Source organism: Bubalus bubalis, chromosome X (genome assembly GCF_019923935.1).
Source record: "Bubalus bubalis isolate 160015118507 breed Murrah chromosome X, NDDB_SH_1, whole genome shotgun sequence".
NCBI lineage: Eukaryota > Metazoa > Chordata > Mammalia > Artiodactyla > Bovidae > Bubalus > Bubalus bubalis.
The window spans coordinates 10971513-10980238 of NC_059181.1; the positions used below are offsets into that span (position 1 = coordinate 10971513).

General features: G+C 40.2%; 1 long non-coding RNA gene across 1 annotated transcript; it reads left to right on the top strand.

Annotated features, from left to right (window-relative positions):
* The first annotated feature begins 1259 nt into the window (after window positions 1-1259).
* On the top strand, window positions 1260-8265 carry LOC123331851. Its single transcript, XR_006548649.1, has 3 exons — window positions 1260-1339; window positions 2170-2287; window positions 8124-8265. It is a non-coding gene; the product is annotated as an uncharacterized LOC123331851 (long non-coding RNA).
* The last annotated feature ends 461 nt before the right edge of the window (window positions 8266-8726 follow it).

Genomic DNA, 8726 nt, shown 5'->3' on the forward strand with positions numbered 1-8726 from the left:
AAGACCAATCCTTCTGGATCTTAGACTCTGTGCTTTGGAGCCTAATTCATCCCTAGTTCCAGGGATGGATAGTCATTCATTGTGGCCAATAAAAGCATTGCATTACTTTGACCAAAGAAACTGATTCATGGGTGGGACCGTAACTCAGACTTAGTGAGATTCAAGTTGATGTTAGTTGGGGCTATTGGCAGAGTAACGACTTGAGACACTCTGTGGAGTCTGAGAATAAAGCTAACATAGCAGAGTGAAGCGATGGAGACAAAACAGCTTGTGACGATACCACTTTAGTGCCTGAATTAAGTTGTGTGAGCCATTAAATGCTCTCTGGCTTAAGGCCCCCTTTTCTTTTTCCCCATTTTTGGCTGCATCGCATAGCTTGTGGGATCTTAGTTCCTGACTGGGGATGGAACCTGCACTCTTGGCAGTGAAAGCACTGAATCCCAAGCACTGGACTGCCAGGGAATTCCCTTAAGGTACTTTCAGTTATTTTTCTGTCACTTGCCACCAATCTGACACACCTAGCAAAGCCCTGCATTGCTGCTTGCTTTCTGGTGCTACCCTAGCACTAGCTCTCACAGTAAATTTTACCTAAATGAAAAATAGCTTTTGTAACATGGACATTCAGAGATAAACAAAACACTGAGCACTTTTTACTCTTCTATGTTAGATAGGCCAAGAGAAAGTTTATTGCAGCTGGAATGAGAAAAATCTATTCACATAAGCATCATCATAAGTGCTTGTTGATACAGAATGCCATTGATATTAGGGGATACACAACACCATCATTTGAAGAGAGAATTTTGCCAACAGGCCATTCCTTTTTGCTTCCTAGCATAACATTTCCATTAACATTGTTGAGTGGTTTTACAAACTTCTTGGCAGTAATACAACTTGAACCTTTAGCATCCTGGAAAGCACAATTTTTAGCTTATTCTGGAAAATCTCAGTTAGTTTACCAGAGAGGTCATTGTGCACTGTTTATGAAAAATATTCAAGGCTCCAGTGACCTCCTGCCACTATTTGACAGTTTTAAAACAGGTAAAGTACAAGGATCTAGAAACAAAACCTAATTTTCATGTAATTATTCTATTTCTCATTCCTGTTCTTTTTATGCTCATAACATTTACAAATACTTTTATCCCAGCAATACAGAGTCAGCTCTATATTGACAATTTCTTATGCACTATTTGCATTTACAAAGTTATTCTGCACTTCAGTATTTAGATAACTTTTTCTTAACTGCTTTTATGATTCAATAGATTGCTGGTCCATTTTTCCAAATTGGGAATAAGATGAAGTACTACCGTTACAAGGAGACACGCAAATTGGACAAATAAAAGTAAGAATATGCAAGTGACATAAAAATCATTATAACAAAGATCAAATGCACCCTTAGCAAATGGATGTTAGCTGATCGATATCAGTTGCATGAATTTTAGGATTGTAATGATAATCAAAACTTCTTTGAAAATCATATTTTACTTAAATTCAGATTTATTAAATGTATGTAAACACAATTGTTTTATTTTTCCTCTGACTCTTGAACTGTGTGTAGATCTCTTTTGTGGACTCCAGGTACCACCAGTGATGTGATGACTCTGTTCAACCGACACTTCTCAGAGGATGTTCGTTAGAGGGTGACCAAAGAGGTTGTTGGGGACAAGAATGGAAATAGGAAATAGGAGGGAAAACTGTTAGCATCAGCAGTATGATTTACCAAACCATCAGCAGTCCATTGGTTGGGACTTTTAAGATGTACTCTCTTAGCAACTTTCAAGTATACAATATAGTATGGGTTTTTTGTTTGTTTATTTGGTGTTTTTTGTTTGTTTTGGTGTTTTTTTGTTTGGCTGTACCATGTGGCAAGTGGGATCTTAGTTCCCCAATCAGGGATTGAACTGGTACCTCCTGCATTGGGAGTGCGAAGTCTTAACCACTGGATAACCAGGGAAGTACCCTTTTTTGTTTTTTATTGTTTTGCTTTTTTCCATATCTCTGTGTAACATTTTGGTAATTCTGGAAATATTTTAAATTTTTTCATTATTATTATTATATTTTTATGGTGATTTGTGATGAGTCATCTTTGATGTTACTATGACTCAATGAAGGCTCAGATGATGGTTAACATTTTTTAGCAATGCAGTTTTTTTTTTTTTTTTGGTCACAAAGCTTGCAGGATCCCAGCTTCCTGATCAGGAATCAAGCCCAGGGCCATGGCAGTGAAAGCACCAAGTCCGAACCACTGGACAACCAGGGACCTGCCAGCAATGCAGTTTCTAAAATTAAGGTATGTACAGCTATTACACAATTAATAGACTATAGTATAGTTTAAACATAACATTTGTATGTACTAGAAAGCCAAATAATTCATGTGACTTGCTTTTCCAATATTTTTTGTAACATTTGCTTTATTATGGTGGCCTGGAACCAAACCTACAATATCTTGATAGTATGCCTGTACTATTTTTAAAAATTTAGTTATTATTTTAAATATTTATACTGTCATTCTTATATAAATTAATCGGAGAAAGAATTTTTATTTAGTTAAAACAAGAAAAAAGAAAACAACAAAACCCACTTAGAATTAACTTTACTAAGAAAGTGAAGAGAACTAAAAAGCCTCTTGATAAAAATGAAAGAGGAGAGTGAAAAAGTTGGCTTAAAGCTCAACATTCAGAAAACTAAGATCATAGCATCTGGTCCCACCACTTCATGGGAAATAGATGGGGAAACAGTGTCAGACTTTATTTTTTTGAGCTCCGAAATCACTGCAGATGGTGAGTGCAGCCATGAAATTAAAAGACGCTTACTCCTTGGAAGGAAAGTTGTGACCAACCTAGATAGCATATTCAAAAGCAGAGACATTACTTTGCCAACAAAGGCGAAGAGTTGACTCATTGGAAAAGACCGTGATGCTGGGAGGGATTGGGGGCAGGAGGAGAAGGGGACGACAGACGATGAGATGGCTGGATGGTATCACTGACTCGATGGACATGAGTTTGAGTAAACTCCGGGAGTTGGTGATGGACAGGGAGGCCTGGCGTGCTGTGATTCATGGGGTAGCAAAGAGTCGGACATGACTGAGCGACTGAACTGAACTGAACTGAAGTACGTTTTGGATGTGTGGTTTTGAAAGTGGACAAAATGAAAGTTTTAAATTGTTTACTACTTAAGGTATGTACTTAGCCATTTTCTGGGTTCAGGAAGCTCTTCTCTAATGAACTAGAGATATAAATAATCACTTATGTATAAATGTGTCTATAACACAGAAACTTTATGTCTCCTGTACTTTAAATAAACTAGATATATGAAAATCAAGGATGACTCAACAAAGAAGTAGAGGTAATTTAGTAAGATTACTCATAATAAGATCCATGCTGCATGGCATGAAAAACTTCATGGGATGAGGAGATGCTCCCACCAGGGATTGAACCTGTGCTCCCTGCATTGGAAGCATGGAGTCTCAACCACTGGACTTCCAGGGAAGTCCAATAAGTTATTTTAAAGCCTGTTCTAAATTTGTTCAAATTTCACTTATGAAAATCTGGTCTATATAGTTTTAGAAACATATCCAAAACATACCCACTGTGTCACGTGACACATGACTGCATTATTAAACTGCTTTTCTCCACTGAAGACTTCTATGGGGACTCTAAGCCAGGGTAAGAGGCAGGGAGAGGCAAGATTTAGAAAGGGCACCATTTGAGATAGTTCAATTCCACTGTTCTCACTGCTGACTCTGTATGTTTGCTTTTAATTGACATAGTCCACAATGATCCTGGCATTTATACAATGTAATGAAGTGGTGAAAGAGTGGCAACACCCTGTGTGAAGTGTGGCCTGTTTGGGTCAGCAGGGATGGGAAGAGGCTGGGCGTTACATTTCAAGCATGACTTATGCAGAGGCGAGGCTACTTTGTTATCTTCCCCAATACACACTGTTCTTCATTTGCCTCTGCAAAGAAATAATAGGCAGGTGGAAGTAACATGCTATGTATTTAAATACATAGCATGTTTTTTTTTTATTGAGACATAATTCATATGCCATAGAACTCACCCTTTTAAAGTGTATAATTCAGTGGTTTTAACTACATTCACAAGGTTGTGCAGACATCACTACTAATTCCAGAACATTTTTATCACCTCAACACATGTATACCTGTGGCGGATTCATTTTGATATTTGGCAAAACTAATACAATTATGTAAAGTTTAAAAATAAAATAAAATAAAAAAATAAAGTTACCACACCACAAAAAAAAAAAAAAAAGAAGCAACCTGTAGTCACTCCCCATTTCTCTTAAGTTTCTCCCTACCTAGCCCTAGGCAACCACTCCTGTCTCTCCAGATTTGCTATTCTAGACATTTTATGTAAATAGAATCATACAGTATGTGGCTTTTGTGTCTGGCTTCTACTCTGGTGTCTCAGACAGTAAAGAATCCGCCTGCAATACCGGAGACTGGGGTTTGATCCCTGAGTCGGGAAGATCCGCTGGAGAATGGAATGGCTGCCTACTCCAGTATTCTTGCCTGGAGACTTCTGTGGACAGAGGAGCCTGGTGGGCTACAGTCCATGGAGTCACAAATAGTCCAACACGACTGAGCGACTAACACTTTCACTTTTTTTCATTTAGCATAATGCTTTCCAGGTTCATCCATGTTGCAGCGTGTGTCAGTACACTTTGTGTCTTTGTTTCTGCATGCATCAGTTGGTAAATATTTGGGCTGTTTCTACTTTATGGATTGAATGAATCATGCTCTTATGAACATTTGTGTACAAGTTTGATATAGATGTGTGTCTTTATTTCTTTTGGGTCTGTACCCAGGAGTGGAATTGCTGGGTCATTTCCTGACTCTAAGTTTAATTTTTTTGAGGAACTGTCAGACTGCTTTCGCTGCCTCATTTTACATTCCCACCAGCAGTGTATGAGTAGTGTTCCAGTTTCTTTGCACCCTCACCAACACTTGTTCTTGTCTCTCTTTTTGATTATAGCCATCCTAGTGGGTCATGCTATGTCTTTGACGAACTCTCATACACTTGGCTCTCATACACATATGTTTTAAGCCAATTTTTAAGAATAATCCCTAGAGTTGTAACGAAAGTGAAAAGTGAAAGTGTTAGTCACTCAGTCATGTCCAACTGTTTATGACCCCATGGACCCGTGGACCCACCAGGCTCCTCTGTCCATTAAATTCTTCAGGCAAGAATACTGGAGTAGGTAACCATTTCCTTCTCCAGGGTTGTAATAGTGCTTTCCTAAAGAATTACACATCTGTTGAGGCTTTGCTGGGGAAGATCTGGCTCCAGAAAGAATAGCTTTGTTGTTGTTATTGTTGTTTTATTTTACTTTTTTAAAATCCAGTGGCAGGACTTCCCTGGTGGTCCAGTGGTTAAGACTCTGTGCTTTCAATGCAGGGGGCATGGGTTCCATCCCTGGTCAGGGAACGTAAGATCCCACATGCTCTGAGGCATGGCCAAAAAAAAAAAAAAAATTAGATTGATATAATCTCCTCCAGCTCCCCTACCCATCACTCAGCTTAAACAGTTGCCAAGAATCCCCCTAGAGAATTTAAAATTACAGGACTTCCCAGGTGGTTTCTAGAACTTCCCAGGTAATTCTGATCCTCTCTTGATTTAAATCAATCATTAATTGGGCACAAGATGATTAAGTTGTATTCCTAGTTTTCAAAACACCACTTAGAAACATCCTTGACTGTGAAAAAGGGTGTCTCAGGTTCACTGTCCTTATTTAAGCTGGAATCAAGATTGCCGGGAGAAATATCAATAACCTCAGATATGCAGATGACACCACCCTTATGGCAGAAACTGAAGAGGAACTCAAAAGCCTCTTGATGAAGGTGAAAGTGGAGAGTGAAAAAGTTGGCTTAAAGCTCAACATTCAGAAAACGAAGATCATGGCATCTGGTCCCATCACTTCATGGGAAATAGATGGGGAAACAGTGGAAACAGTGTCAGACTTTATTTTTCTGGGCTCCAAAATCACTGCAGATGGTGAGTGCAGCCATGAAATTAAAAGACGCTTACTCCTTGGAAGGAAAGGTATGACCAACCTAGATAGCATATTCAAAAGCAGAGACATTACTTTGCCAACAAAGGTTCGTCTAGTCAAGGCTATGGTTTTTCCTGTGGTTATGTATGGATGTGAGAGTTGGACTGTGAAGAAGGCTGAGCGCCGAAAAATTGATGCTTTTGAACTGTGGTGTTGGAGAAGACTCTTGAGAGTCCCTTGGACAGCAAGGAGATCCAACCAGTCCATTCTGAAGGAGATCAGCCCTGGGATTTCTTTGGAAGGAATGATGCTCAAGCTGAAACTCCAGTACTTTGGCCACCTCATGTGAAGAGTTGACTCATTGGAAAAGACTCTGATGCTGGGAGGGATTGGGGGCAGGAGGAGAAGGGGACGACAGAGGATGAGATGGCCGGATGGCATTACTGACTCGATGGACATGAGTCTGAGTGAACTCTGGGAGTTGGTGATGGACAGGGAGGCCTGGCGTGCTGCGATTCATGGGGTCACAGAGTCTGACATGACTGAGCGACTGATCTGATCTGATCTGTCCGTATTTAATTCTCTTGTTCCTATGGCTCTATATTTGAGAAGCAGTTTTGTTTTGTTTTTTAAATTTATTTATCTTCAGAGAGAACTTGTGCACCTAGAACATGGTTCACAGACGAGATATCACTATGGGAATAAATGAGTTAACTGTAATTGTGATTTATGTGCCTGCATTCTCCTGTGGGCTGTGATACCTCCAAAGATGTGATAAACACATTTGTGTCCTTCCAAAACTGAGACTCAGATCCTAGATGTCCCAGTGGCCACATCGACTTGGTTAAAGTAGAAAGGGCAGGAAACAAAAATGAAGAATGAGGCCACAATCAATATTTACCATAAAAAGATTCTGTTTGTAGTGCTGGGAAAGCAGTCTTTGTTTATTGAGGATGTTGTTGTTGGTTAGTCACTAAGTTGTGTCTGACTCTTTTGTGACCCCATGGACTGTAGCCCGCCAGGCCCCTCTGTCCATGGAATTCTCCAGGCAAGAATACTTGAGTGGATTGCCATTTCCTTCTCCAGTAGATCTTCCTGACCTAGGGATTGAATCGGTGTCTTCTGCTTGGCAGGCAGATTGTTTGCCACTGAACCACCTGGGGCAGCTGTTATGGAGTATAGGACTATATATATTTTACTGATAGCACTTAGATAGTTACAGATGTACTTGCACATGATTTTTCTATGAGATGTGGGTAGTATTTTGAGATGGAAATAACAACCCACTCCAGTATTCTTGCCTTGAGAATCCCATGGACAGAGGAGCATGGTGAGCTATGATCCATGGAGTCGCAAAGAGTTGGACATGACTGAAGCAACTTAGGATGGAAGGATGTGAGTAATATTAATCTCTGATGTAAAATTCTGACTCAGGTTGGGTTCTCTGGGAACAGAGACTGAGATGAGGATTCTTGTATAAGTGCTTCACAGAGGCAGAAGGGGAGTGAAGGTATCAAAATGGGGCTAGAGAAGGCACTAAGCAAGAAAGCAATCTCAGTTGGAGACTTACCTGATCCCACAGGGCTTTTTGGAGTATGATTTGTACCACAAAGCTGGTCTCCCCCTGAGGCAAGGGGCTGGCCTTTTCTACTTCCTGTCAGTCAGCCATTGGTGGTGGGCTGCTTGGTAAGGGGTGTGGATGTGTAACTGCCCTGAAGCAGCTCCAGATTGGTTGAGGACAAGTCTCCAAAGAAGGGAGCAGCTGTGAGCCATTAGAAGACAACACTCACTGGTGCATTGCCTGGTGGGAGGAATCTTAGCAGTAAAGCAACAGTTTCTACAACAGGTCTAACATTTTTACATGATTGAGTCTGCCTAGATGTTATCCAAACCCTTTCATCTTCCTAGGTACACAGCTTGACTACATTTCCCAGACTCCCTTGCAGCTTAATATAGCCATGTGACTTAGCTCTAACCAGTAGACAGCAGGGAGAAGGGATTTGTGCCACCTCTGGCCCTGGCCTTTAAAGCCCCCTTGGCAAGCAGCATTCCATGTTCTCTCTCTTGCTCCAGCTCTGCTGAGCGCCTTTTCTCTTTCTTTTTATTTCTCCCAGATGCAGAGCATCTAGTGACCGACTTTGAGGTCCCAGGGGAAGGAGGAGTTACTGATGAACATGAAGAGAATCACCTTGCCTTCACTGACTCTTGTTGGACTGTGACATGAGCAAGAAACAAAACATGATTATGTTAACCCACTGAGATTTTCCAGGTTATTTCAGTAGTTAGCCTACCCTGACTCATTTAGTGAACCCTCCATTTTTAAGAAACACAAATAGCTTCTCAAAATTTGATTTCCAGAATTCTATCAATTTATTATCAATAATAACCCTTGCTCAAATCTGTGGTGACTAAAGTGCTGAATAACTAAAGTAAGATTTTTTTTTCTTATTCCTTTAAACATAGAAAAAAGCTACAACAGTCTGTGTATTATGGGTGACCTTAAAAGGCACCATGAAAATATATGGCTAGGATAATTATTCAAAATCCTGTTCAGGGAAACAAAGCAGGAAGCTGCTTTCCCAAGGTTAGACAGCTTGCTATTGTTAATGAGGAGTGCTAACTGTTGGGTCCAGTTTGTGTGACAAAGCTGTTGGACTTTGCCAGTGCACAGTTTTGTGTTTTTTTTTTTTTTAGCATTTCTGCTCAGCTACTTGGCC